This window comes from Microtus oregoni, unplaced genomic scaffold (assembly GCF_018167655.1).
Source record: "Microtus oregoni isolate MIOR12 unplaced genomic scaffold, Mior012 000025F_ref0000491, whole genome shotgun sequence".
Taxonomy (NCBI): domain Eukaryota; kingdom Metazoa; phylum Chordata; class Mammalia; order Rodentia; family Cricetidae; genus Microtus; species Microtus oregoni.
In genome coordinates, this window is record NW_024543084.1 from 9075219 (window position 1) to 9088974 (window position 13756).

Sequence of the window (13756 nt, forward strand, 5' to 3'; positions counted from 1 at the left end):
CGCGGCCCGTCCCGCCTGACGGACAGACGCGCGAGCCTACCAGGAGCTCCCAGGGCGCGGCAGCGGGCGTCGATTTGTCAAATGGGCTGCCTTGGGCCCTCTCCTCTGACGGACGGAAGCAGGAACCTACCAGGAGCGAGCAGGGAGCCGCAGCGAGCCGCAGCGAGCGGCGATTGGCCAGCGCCGCGCGGCTTGGTACTGAGCTTGTTTCCCCGCTTTCTAGCAAAGTTGATGTGGGGCTGACGTGAGCTGCCGCGGGTTGGCTTAGGTCCTCCTGGGACAATCGTGCTCCTAGCACGAACCTGGTGCTCTGGAGGTCAGTGGGTAAAGTCACTTGCCACCAAGCCTGATGACCCTAGTTCAATCCCTGGGATCCTTGATATGGAAAGAGAGCAGGAAGGTATGCATTATTTTATTACACACACACACACACACACACACACACTACAAACCATGTATAAATAACACCACACACATAGATATGTATACACAGAAAATAATTAGATCTCACCAATCTATTTTTTGTTTTGTTTTTCGAGACAGGGTTTCTCATAGCTTTGGAAGCCTGTACTAGAACTCGCTCTGTAGACCAGAACTCACAGAGGTCCGCGTGCCTCTGCCTCCAGAGTGCTGGGATTAAAGGTATCACCACCACCGCCCAGCTCAAGATCTCACCAATATTCTACACCAGATATGTCCAGCCTGCAGCATGTATCCCAGGATGACCATGAATGCATCCCAACACTTGTAAATGTTATATCACAATGTCAAAAGGATAGACACCTCTGCACGATACCCCGAGTCTCCTCTGCATTCGTTCTGTAGCTGAGTTTGAGAGACACTTGTGCCGTTTGCTGTTGGTTCTTTTTACTCTTTTGGCTCATTTTTCTTTGCTCTTCGAGGGGCCTACCACCCAGCTCCCAAATAAATCACACACAGTGGCTTATTCTTTTTTTTGTTTTGTTTTGCTTTTTTGGTTTTGGTTTTTTTTTTTTTTTCGAGACAGGGTTTCTCTGTGGTTTTGGAGCCTGTCCTGGAACTAGCTCTTGTAGACCAGGCTGGTCTCGAACTCACAGAGATCCACCTGCCTCTGCCTCCCGAGTGCTGAGATTAAAGGCATGCGCCACCACCTCCCGGCACAGTGGCTTATTCTTAATGATAAATGCCTGGCCTTAGCTTGGTTTATTTCTTGCCAGCTTTTCTTAACTTAAATTATCCTGCCTATATTTTGCCTCTGTGCGTCTTTCTTTCCTTACTTCTGTAATCTTACTTTCACTCTGACTCCGTGGCTGGCTGTGTAGCTGGGTGACCGGCCCCTTCTTTCTCTTGCTCCTCCTACCCTTTCTCCCATGTTTCTCCTTCTATTTGTTCTCTCTGCCTAACAACGCCGCCTATCCTTTCTCCTGTCTTGCTGTTGACTGTTAAGTTCTTTATTAAGCCAATCAGGTGTTTTAGACAGGCACAGTAACAGCTTCCTGGAGTTAAACAAATGCAACATAAAACATAAACATCTTTATATCATTAAGCAAATGTTCCATAGCCTAAACAAATGTAACACATCTTTTTTTTATTCTCCAACAATCAATTTATTTACAACAGCATTTTAAAGGCAGATATGCCCATTTTGATGAACCCAACCCAGCACCCCCCAAATCTACTAGTGTTCCACAAATCCTGCACCCTCCAGGACTCAGAGAGCTCACAAGTTGTCCCGAGAGACTGCAGCTACTCTCAACACCTGTCACGCAGGTTGATTTTAGGAAGCCTGAGGGGCCCGTGGTTAGACTGTACCTTGGTCCCCGCCCGCAACATCACTTTTGTAATGTGGAACACTGAGGGGCCCCAGAAGTACAGAACAGAAACAGTTTAACTCTGTGAAGCTGTTACTGTGGCCTAATAACTGAAAAGCAAGTCCAGGTGAAGTATCCAAGCTTGAGTGTAACCCTGCAGGCAGTACTGCCCTGCTCGGCCTGTGTAAAGGGCTGGACAAACACACCCCATCTGCTGTGTGCTTTTCACTTTGGCAAAGGAACAAAGCCACCGGGAGGTTTAAGAACATGAGTAAACTTCAGGAGACAGAAACTACAACAGCTGCCAGTACACACAGCCTTCAGGCTGCCCCAGGCAGTCTCATTGCCTGTTCCCCGCCAGTTTCCCACTACAAAAGGGTGTAAAAGAGCTGACCGCAGCCGAGGATGACTGTCCCGGTTTCCTTTGTTAGCCACCCTGACTTTTCCCTGGAGAAGGCAGAAGGGCAGCAGCCTGTATCTAAAAGGACAGAAGAGTCAGGGGACCTCACATTCAAGAGTGAGAAGCTTTAAAGGGCCTGAAAAGCGGCAATGCTGGAGGCCTGGCACCATCAGACAGATGTGCAGGCCAAGTGGCCCCAAGCCCTTCCAGAGGCTCAGGAAGGGTAAGCATCTCTCGGGAGGGAGCACCTGGACTTGAGATTGGATGCCAGTTCTGTGGGCTGGGGAAGGGAGCTGAGGGACAGAAAGCCCAGGCCAATTCAGCCGGCTGGGAGTGGCAGCCAAGGAACAAACTCAGCCCTGGGAAGATGGAGGAGAGGAACCACCTGTAAAGGCTCCAGCCAGTGTTGGTGGCACTGGACATCTCGGGTACACAAAAGTCCACAGGAACCTACTCAGGGCTGTCACACAACAGGATTTCCTGTCTGCAGAGGTTGGGGAGAGGCTCCCAGGAGCTGCCTAGCAAAGGTGTGGCTCTGATCCTCCCTGGCCACAGCAAGCAGCAGGTGTGTGCTCACTGGAAACTGAAGGCCCTGAAGCCCTGGGCTGAAGTCCACACAGCTGCTGGTCAAACCCTGTCAACTCCACATAGGCAAAGGACAACACAGAGCTTGCCCTCTTCCAGCTGTGGCCCACAAGTCATATGAGTCACCCACACTTGTGCAAATTCAATACCAGGACAGAGGCCCACTGCCCAACCTAAGGCTCAGTTCTAAGGCGCCCAGCCTGACAGGTTGGAAAAGAGCCAAGGCAGCGATGAAGGGTTGGAGAAAGTGGGGCAGAAGTCTCCAGTACATCATAGAAGGGAGGCAACACCTGCCGAAGGCATGCTAATTCCTCAGGGCAGCAGCCTCCGCGACAGCTGGTCCTCCAGGCTGGGCACAGAGCTCTCATCCACAGCAGAGTCACCCTCTGGAAGCTGGCTGAGCTGGTCTAAGACCCCCAGGCCATTTTCCTCAGAAATCTGCACGATGAGGCTGTCGACCTGCTCCTGGGGTGTGGTCAGCGTGGTGGCAGAGCTCCTGGAATCCTCCGTTACCAATGTGTGCTCATCCGGGCTCTGCACCTGTCTGCTCAGACCTGTCCATCACTGCAGACACCTTCTGGAGATCCATGGTACTCAGCGCCCTGTCCAGAGCTTTGGTCACCTGTGCCTTATTCTTGGTTACCCCCTTCACGGTCACAGCTGTCTGCACCTTGGAGGCTACTGCATCCACACGGGACGCCATCCAGAGCCAGTTTACACCTTCATTCTTCTTGCGGATGGCATTCTCAGCACACCTGCGGGCACACTCCACATTTTTCTGTTGAAGGGCCTTCTTCACTTTGGCCTGCTCAGCCTTGGAGTCCTTCTCTGCCTTCTTGGTCAGTTTCTCTGGCTGCTTCAACTGGAACAGGGTATCATCCATGGCCAGTCAGGTAGTGCACCCCTTGGGGTGGTGAAGGGGACGAGATCTTACGGACCAGCTGGCAAACGTGACCCGTCTTAAAACTATTCTACGATAGCCTTTCTCTTTGGATATTAGGCTCCTAAAATAATGGACTCTAAGAAACTGAAATACTCTCCAGGAATCTCATGCAGGAGAAAGGAAAAGGCCGAAGCCCAGACCAACCAAAGGAAAACTGTGTCCTGGGAAGAGATCTGCAACATCAATCCATCTTGCACGGTAGACTGGAGCTGAGACAATGGTTGGGTTAGGGATGGCAGGACCACACTTTAACCCGGTCTATTTAGTGATGCATAACTTTGGCCTCTACTTGAAGTTAAACTTCATGCAGGACCCTAAAGGTGAATGTGGGGAGGTTGTGTCACTGGATCGCTTTGTCTTTCTTTCTAATTTGGCCACAATGAGTAAATCTTTCTTGCTTTTCACTGGTGCGTTTTCTCTTTAATTGGCTTATTGAGGACAAGTGCCTGAGCGTCTTGCTGGGGGGATGCCAGAACGGGCTCTGACCGTAATAACTACAGTAGCAATCTCACGAGGATTGCAAGGACTAGGGAGCAGAAGGGGAGTCCAGGTGAGATCCTGGTCACAAGGAGATCCCCTGCAACCATGAAAACGGTTCTAGGATGAAAACTGTCTGCAGCTGGGGCTACTGACCCAGCCGTTCCGACTGCACCCTTGCTTTGTCAGGAGGTGGAATTCCCCTAACCGAACCAAGAATTCCACCAATGTGACAGCGAGGTTGTCGTCTTCTGACAGAACTCAGGCAGCCACTGGGTCGATGATCTCGCTAGAGCATGTTTGCCCCAAGCACTAGTGAGTCCCCGCCTGCAGGAACTCTCTCAGCTCTACCAATGTAAGGAGGTGTTTCCTTCAGGCTGCGCCTGAGAGGCCTGCGCGTGTGCTGCGACACTAGCAGCCTAGCCTGACAGAAAGACTCATTCACAGCAGAGCGTCTACTCCCCTAGGGGAAAATGTGTGTCTGCTCCGTCCTCCAGACCTCACCTCACCCACATCCACCAAAGATTTCACCAGCCAGACACTACCCACTGCCCTTAATGGCGGCTGAGCCAGAGAGTGACATTACCCTAGCTTAACTGTAGCCTGCTGGCCCAATGCTGCCACCGCAAATGTGGCCTTTAGACTTCTCTACTTTTGAGATTTTGTGTGCATTTTTGGGGGGGTGGCATACTGGTGTGCAGAGTGTGTACAGACTTAGACCAGGTCAACAGATGGGAGGTGTCCTGAATGGGAAGTGGCCTCACTACTGCCCCACCCACCAGCACAGAACTGTGTGACATCCCGGGGACTCACCTCACTCGCTGACTGGGAAATGGGTGAGTCACCGTATCGTTGGACTACTCAGGGGTTTCCCACGTGCATTCCTTTCTGCTAAAAAGAAAGCAAAAGTTACCCAACAAGACAACCAGAGGGCCAGGCAGAGGTTGGGGATGTCCCGTGGACAGACTAAAGAGGACCCACACAGCACCTGCTCACTCCCTGAGTCCTGGGATCAACCTCAACCCCCTCTTCAGTAGAACCTTTGACTCTGCGTGGGCATGTGCCGTGGCATTTGTCCTGAAGACAGCTGAGGTGACACACCGAAACAGGTTGGTACCTCAAGTGCTGACAGAGTTGGTTGGGGTAGGCTGTGGTGATTGGACAGGACAGTGTGTACCGCACGTGTGTGGAAGTCTGAACGCAACCTCGGGTGTCTTTCCTCACCTCTCCCCTTGAGTCAGGGGCTCTCATTTGCCACTGCTGACTTAGACTGGGCTAGCTGGCTTGCAAGTTTCCAACACTTCTCGTCTCTGCCTCCTGTCTTGCCGTAGGCAGGCATACTGTTGACTATAGAAGTGAGCTGCTGCATCTGGCTTTGCATGAGCCCTGGGGATCAGACTCTCCTGCCGAGGTCCAGCTTGGCCACAATCCTTTGTACCAGGCAGTACCACACTCCCTGTGTTTGGCTTGGGCCTTCTCCGGGCCTTAGAGCCTCAGGTTAAAGCCACTGTCTTTCCTGGTAACCCTGGGTTCTCATGACCATAAACACGTCATCTGTACAAGATATATAATGGTAGCATTTCTGAACTGTGACCTCTGTGGTCCAGGGCCCAGGTCCAATGTTCACACTGGCTGGCTGTCAGGTAATGGGGCAGAGTACAGGGCTTCCTAGCTTCTCAGAGAACAGCGAGTATGCCACCTGCCGTCCAGAGAGGGAAAGGGCTGTGAGCGGGACCTTCTTGGCATCTGACAGGGTAGCCTCGCTGTTACCCACACACCTGTACCAGCACTGCTCCCACTCAGACCTAGCAAGTGGAGCCATCCTTCCAAGGCCGTGTAGCCACATGTCTGTGGTGATGTCAGCTATAATCTCAACACTCGAGATCCCAGGGGCCCCCTTCCACCTGTGGCAGCCGGGTGTCCCTGCCCCTCCCTATCACATTCTCCACAATCCTTTGTACCAGGCAGTACCACACTCCCTGTGCTTGGCTTGGGCCTTCTCCGGGCCTTAGAGCCTCAGGTTAAAGCCACTGTCTTTCCTGGTAACCCTGGGTTCTCATGACCATAAACACGTCATCTGTACAAGATATATAATGGTAGCATTTCTGAACTGTGACCTCTGTGGTAGGATGCTATCCTCCGAGCATAGCAGCCTTTGTTGCTTACACCAGCAGCTGTGACTATTCCCAGGTGATCCTCAAGATTGGGACTTGATATCCCTTCAGAAGAATTGGGTGGGGATGGTCACAGACCTGAGATCTCAGTCCCTCTTTCCTTCCCTTTTTCTTTCCCCTGCCAGATATAAGCAGTTCTGCCTCAGACATAAGTAGTCTTTTGTTCTCAGGAGGTGCTAGAGTTATAATGTGGAGGTTAAGTGAAGGGAGACGCCACCTATGTGGCCATAAGGAAGTCGTCATCCGTGCTGGGTGAGACTTTTACGGCCACTTTGGGATTTGCTCCTCTACTCACCCATGCTTTGGAAGTACCCAATAAACTCAATGGTTTGCCGAATTGGACTTTAGTAGAATTGCATCTTCATCTCTTGCTGGTGCCTTATTTGGTGTGAGTAGGTGCCTGTATGTGTCTTCCAGGAAAAGTTCACACAACACCAACATTCTTTCAGCTTTTATCCCCTGGTCCAAAGAACAGACCAAATGGAGAGTCTCTCCCTGGCTCTGGAATTTGGACACAGTCTGCTGCTTACTTAGGTGTTAGGTTCTCTGACCCACTCTTCCATATAGCACAACCCTCACCGCGCCTGTTCATCTGCTCATACCTGCTCCTGTCTTCCCTTCCCACATTGAGCAGCTGGCAGCGGCTCACAGCTGCTGGTGGTGAAGACTGGCCTGGCAGCACTTGACCAGCTCCATCACCGTCCTTGAACCTCGTCTGCGTCTGCGCCGTCACGCTAGTGAAAAGAGCACAGAATAAACTTCATGGCGGAGTAAACACTCATTCAGCCAGGCACATCAGTGCATGTCTGGAACCCCAGAACTCAGAGGCAGGCAAGCGTGACAGCAGCTTGACCCACACGGGAGCACCTTGACTCAGAAACCACTTAAACTAAATGTAATGACTTTTATTTTTTTTTTTTTTTGATTTTTCGACACAGGGTTTCTCCGTAGTTTTTTGTTGTTGTTGTTGTTGTTGTTGTTTTTGTTTTTTTTCTTTTGATTCCTGTCCTGGAACTAGCTCTTGTAGACCAGGCTGGTCTCGAACTCACAGAGATCCGCCTGCCTCTGCCTACCGAGTGCTGGGATTAAAGGCGTGCGCCACCACCGCCCAGCTTGTATTGACTTTTGAGATAACAGTATAGACCAGTATCTCTTTTGAACTGTAATGTTTGCAAATTTGACTTTATCACAACTGATCTTTTGAACCAAGCACAGTAATACACACGTCATCACATGTTTTTTGGTTTTTTTTTTTGGGGTTTTTTTTTTTTTTTTTGGGTTTTTGGAGACAGGGTTTCTCTGTGGTTTTGGAGCCTGTCCTGGAACTAGCTCTTGTAGACCAGGCTGGCCTCGAACTCACAGAGATCCGCCTGCCTCTGCCTCCCAAGTGCTGGGATTAAAGGCGTGCGCCACCACCGCCCGGCTTCATGTCATCACATGTAATCCCAGCATCCAAGAGACTGAGACAGAAGAACTCTAGACCAGCCTGGAGTACACAGTTAGACCCTGTGTAATAGAGGCAACGTGCTTATCTTATTGTCGTCAGGCACCGCAGACAGTTCAGCCAAATCTATCTAACCACCTATATTTCCTTTTAATGGATCAGAACACCTTCTGTCAAAGTAAAATTTGAAAGTTTTTTTCTGAAGTCATTGATATATGGGAAGAAATTCCGAAATGAACCTCAAATATGGTATTCAGTAAGGATTCCTGAGTCTTCCCCATCACGGTACATGCTACAAACTGTGACTCACAACTGTCTTTGATTGCAGCTCCAAGGGGTCTAGTGCCCACTTCTGGACTCAGAGGGCACCTGTTCCACATGTGTGCACCCTACATACACACGTGGTTAAGAAATAATGTTTGCTTTTGTGTTTTCAAGACAGGATTTCTCTGTGTAGCCTTGGCTGTCTCAGACTCCTTCTCTAGGCCAGACTGACCTCAAACTCAGAGATCATCCTGCTCTGGCCTTCCAAGTGCTGGTATTAATGGCATTTGACACCAATACCCAGCTAAAAATAAATATTTTTTTAAGAACTGTTTTCCTAAATCTAGAAACCAAGGGACAGTTGAGGACTAAAGTTCTAGAATGCCGTTTTTATTCATGACAAGGTGGTATGTGACTTTTTCTGGGGATGCTATTTTCATTCCCCAGAGAGGTAGAGAGCAATGGCAGGCCAAAGGAAACATTCTGTCCTAGTCCATTTTGGTGTTCTTACAGAAGTCTAGGCAACTCAAAGGCAGCTCCATCTCCAGAAAGGCCCTGTGCAGCTCACAGGCAGTTATACCACCAGTAATCTCCTCCCCAGAAGCGGTTTGCTGCTTATGCATCAAGAAGGGGGTCTGTGAGCATCGTCTCTACATGAGGGAATGGCAATAGTTCTGATCTCCCGAGGGTCTCCTATGGGTGACCACAGCTTCTCTGCTTCAAGATGGTTCGCGGTCATGGGGAACCCAGAGGAAACTGTTACACAACACAGTGTCAGGCCCCTGACTGCCCACAACTGTGGAGAACTGACAGAATATAGAAGCCACTGTCTGTAAGCATTGGGCAACCAGCAGTGCAGAACGGAGGGCCTGAGTGGGGCGGGTGAGGACACAGATCCTCAGTTGCCTATGTTCTCTCTGGCTTTCTGTTTAGGATGCTTCTCCAATAGTCTCACAGGGGGGTGGAAAGCGAGCACAGTGTGGTGATTTTCCTGTGCTGAGGAGGTCAAAGGCAGAGCCCAGGGTAACAGGAGCAGCTGCAGCGGCAGAATTTGATGCTGCCTGTAACTTCAGGTCCAGGGAATCTGACACCCCCTTCTGGCCTCTAGAGGTACTGCACACACATACACACCGCCCACCACTATCCCATATACACAAAATTAAAAATAAAATATCTTGGGCGGCAGAGGCCTGTTGTGGAATATTTAACTAGGTAAAGATGTGTTGCATTTGTTCAGGCTCTGGAATGCTGCTTGAACTGTGAAAAGGTGTGCTGAGCTTGTTTGTTGTGCTTGTTTAATGATATAAGGATGTGTTCAAGTATGAAAAAATGTGTTGCATTTGTTTCACCTTGCCTGCCGATGGCACGTGATTGGGCTAATAAAAAGTTGGATGCCAATAGCTAAGCAGGAGAGATTTAGTCAGGGCTGGCAGGAAGAGAGAATGGATAGGAGGAGAAATCTAGGCTCAAGAGGAATGGACAGATGAAGAGAGGAGAGAACGAGAGGGATGCCTGGGGCCAGCCGGGCAGCTGCAAGCCAGAGACGAGAAGCAGTGAAAGTAAGACATACAGAAGGATAGAAAAGTAAAAAGCCCCAAGGCAAAAGGTAGATAAAGAGAAACAGGTTAATTTAAGTTAAAAAGAGTTAGCCAGAAATGAGCATAAGCTAGGCCGAACATTCAAAACTTATAATAAGTCTCCATGTTGTGGTTTGGGAGCTGGTTGGTGGCCCGGAAGAAAAAGCCTGCCACAGAGGCAGGTGAATCACTGTAAGTTCCAAGACAGCCAGACATACATAGTGATTTCTGTCTCAAAGTAAATAAAAATCTTTATAGATTTTTTTTAAATGGCTTCCAGTTTACTGAGCTGTATCTCACTCCTATTCATACAATTATCTTTCTACATTTTGTAATGCTTTGGTATCCTTTTTAAAAAATATACTGACTTTTCCCACACAAGATTATTTTAAGATATTATATAATAACATAACACAAAAATCTTACATATTAACACAAAATATACATGCTGTCTTAATAGTAGGGAGGGGGAAGAAAGGGAGGAAAGAAGGACGGCGGACTGGAGAGATGGTCATTCAGTAAAGTGGCTGCCATGCAAGTCTGAGGACCTGAGTTCGGATCCCTAGCAGCCATGTAGGCGCTGGGCACTTACAACCCCAGTCCTGGGGAGGGGGAGACTGGGAGATCCCTAGAGCTTTCTGAACAGCCAGTCCAATGGAGCCCCAGGTTCAGTCAGAGACTGTGCATCAGACAGTATGGAAGGAAGCAACTAAGGAAGAGCTCCAGTGTTTGCCTGACTTAAAACAAAGCAGAAAACGGGAAGGAAGAGAGGCGGGTGTTTGGGCTGAAGAGATGAGGTTGGAGAGGACTCAGATCCTGAAAGGAAGAAATAAACCACCATCTTTAACTTGTGTTCCAGCAGGCTACAGAAATGTGTGATGATGAAGTGGCTAATGCAGGCAGGCCACTCATGTTAAATATGCGAACAGAGGACTCACTGTCTCTAGAAATAGTTTACCACGCTAGCTGCTGAGGCTTCTCTCCAGAGTAGCAATCTCTGAGCCTGGAACACACCGGAAGACCCTGACTGGGATTGAAAGTGCCTGGTGACTCCACAGAGAGAAAAGGAGGGCTGCCTCATGGCATCTGTCTGAGCCCAGAGGGTCGGGGGGCAAGGACTGGGCAGGAGACACCAGGGCTAGATTCCTGATGATAGCCATGTGGGACATGGGTCCATTGACCAATGACAGGCGATGGAGGGGTCCCTCTTCAAGCCCAAGCTAGCCGGAGCGGATACACTGTGGGACTGGCTCAACTGTTTCTGCAGAGCTCACACCCACGGCCTGGGATGCCTCGTAAAGAGTTCATGCACATCAGACCCAGATACGGTGCTGACAATGCCTTAGATTACGGCCCGTGTCAGGCATCTAGATAGACCCCTCTCTCGTTTCACTCTCTGGGTGTCAAACAGGTTGGAACGACTGTGCACTTGTAGCCACAAAATAAGAGGAATGGGTTAAGATGTTTATGAACAGGAATGTCTTCTGAGGATGCCTGGACACTTAAGTCAGCTAGAAGTGAAGGAGAAAGGGCTTTGCACCTGCCAGGCCAGTGGTCAGTCTTTCCCAATCAGTCATGAAGTTGCAAGATGTCAACAGAATTGAAACCACCCGCAACGGAAGAGAATTAGAACCCTCTGGTGAGAGGGTAAAATGCCTGCTGCCAAGCCTGATGACTTGAGTTCCGGCTCCAGAATCCACACGGTGGAAGAGAACCGACTCTCCAGAGCTGTCGTTGGAAGTGGCTCACATTACTTGTGCGTGGCCCTCCACCCACACACGAGTGCACACACAAAATGTAAAAAGAAAAACACTCTCACCAGCCAGGCACTCACCTGTGTTCCCATCACTCAGGAGGCTGAGAGGAGGAGGCTGGCCAGACTGAGCTACATAGTGAGACCCTGTTCCCGAAACACAAAGCAGACAAGAATCTCTCAATGAAAGATACAACTTACACCACTGTGGTTTTCCATTCATGAATGGATTTAGGAACTGTGCTAGCTAGTTTTGTGTATCAACTTGATATAAGCCAAAGTCATCAGAGAAGGGGCCTCATTTGAGGAAATGCCCCCAGCTGTAAGGCGTTTTCTCAGTTAAGGATCAATGGGGAGGGCCCAGACCATGGCAAGTGATGGGCAGGTGTTCCTGGGTTCTGCAAGATGGGCTGAGTTGAGCAAGCCACGAGAAGTAAGCCAGTAAGCAGCTCCCCTCCATGGCCTCCGCATCAGCTCCTGCCTCCAGGTTCCTGCCCTGCTTGAGTTCCTGTTCTGACCTCCTTCAACGATGGTTCTGTGATCTGGAAATAAACCCTTTCCTCTCCAACTTGCTTTTTGGTCATGTGTTTTGGTGCAGCAATAGAAACCCTAAGACAGGGACCAAATCTGTTGTAGCTGCTACCAGTGAGCTCATCAATGAGAAGTCTTGAGCTTTCTCAAGCTAACGCTGATAACGATGGAGAAACGTGATCAAACACTAGGAAAATGACTGAGTCGTCTTTCTATTCTTTTCCAAAAAATATTTATTTATTATGTATACAGTGTTCTGGCATGTATACCTACATACCAGAAGAGGACACCAAACCTCATTATTGATAGTTGTGAGCTGCCATGTGGTTGCCGTGAATTGAACTCAGGGCCTCTGGGAGAGCAGTCAGTGCTCTTAACCTCTGAGCCGTCTCTTCAGTTCCCTCTACTCTTTTTAGAAAACAGTTCCACAAAAAATGTGACAAGGCAATCAGAGTGAACACAGCTGAAAACAACAAGCAAAAACAAAGAAATGTGTACAATTTATATTTCTATTATTATAATTTATCTTTTAAGATAGGCTCTCACTGTGTTCCCTGGCTGGCCTGGAACTCCCAGAGATCCGTCTGCTTCCCAAGTGCTGGGATTGAAGGTGTGTGGTACCACACCCAGCCTCTTACAACTCTCTCAAATCAAACTCTACTTCCAGGGGATTTGATGCTTTCTTCTGGTCTCCCCAGACATGGATGTGTGATTTTTGAGGCTAGCCTGGTCTACATATCAAGTTCCAAGCCAGTCAAAGTTATATAGTGAGACCCTGTCTCAAAAAAAAAAAACCCCACAATTTTTAAGTCTTTCATATTTGTATTTTGCATGAATATCTATACATCATATTGTGTGCAGTGTCTGTGGTGGCCAGAAGGCATCAGATCTCTTATAGTTATAGATGCCTGAGCCACCCTGTGGGTGCTGAGAATTGAATCCAAGTCCTCTGGAAGAGTAGTCAGTACTCTTAACTGCCAAGCCATCTCCTCATTTTTAAATTTTAAAAGTGTTATTTATTTTTGGTACCCAGAGTGATGGCACATGCTTTTAATCCCAGCAGTTGGGAGGCAGAAGGCAGATCTCCATGAATTCCAGGACAGCCTAGTCTACACAGTGAGCTCCAGGCCAGTACATAGTGAGCCCATCTCAAAAAAGACAAAACGTCACCCCCACCAATGTGTGTGTGTGTGTTTTCATGTGTATAGGCGTTTTGCCTTTACACGTGTCTGCATACTGCGTGTGCCTGGTGCCCTCGGAGGCCAGAATAGGGCACCTATCCCTCTGGAGTTGGAGTTACAACCTAATGTGGGTGTTCTTGGGTCCTCAGCAAAGCAGCAAATGCTCTTAACCACTTAAGCCCCTCTATAACCATTTTTGTCTCCCCTAAGCAGGGTTTCATGTAGCCCTGGTGGCCTCAAACTTGCTAAAGAGAACCTTGAACTTTTGATCCTCCTGTCTCCACCTCCAAGTACTGGTGTTACAAAGGTGAATCGTTTATTTTTATCTTTATTTCGATACAGGATTCCTCTGTGTAGTCTTGCGTATCCTCTAAATTGCTATGTAGACCAGACTGGCCCCGAACTCATAGAAACCCATCTGCTTCTGCTTGTCAAGTGCTGGGATTAAAGGAGTGCACAACAACCGTCATGATGAGCTTTTACTTTTAAACTAATTTGTTTTCCTGTACTCCAAAGAAAGCCATCGAGGGTTCACACGTTCAGGCCTCACGAAATTTGCCAACTGCTGTCCTCCCCTACCCCCTTGGCCCCCTCCCCCAGCACACCTCCAAAGGAACGGAACTTCAAACTGCAGGTA

General features: G+C 49.0%; 1 pseudogene; it reads right to left on the reverse strand.

Annotated features, from left to right (window-relative positions):
• Positions 1-2120: 2120 nt before the first annotated feature.
• Positions 2121-3883, reverse strand: LOC121463055 (annotated as a pseudogene).
• Positions 3884-13756: the final 9873 nt, after the last annotated feature.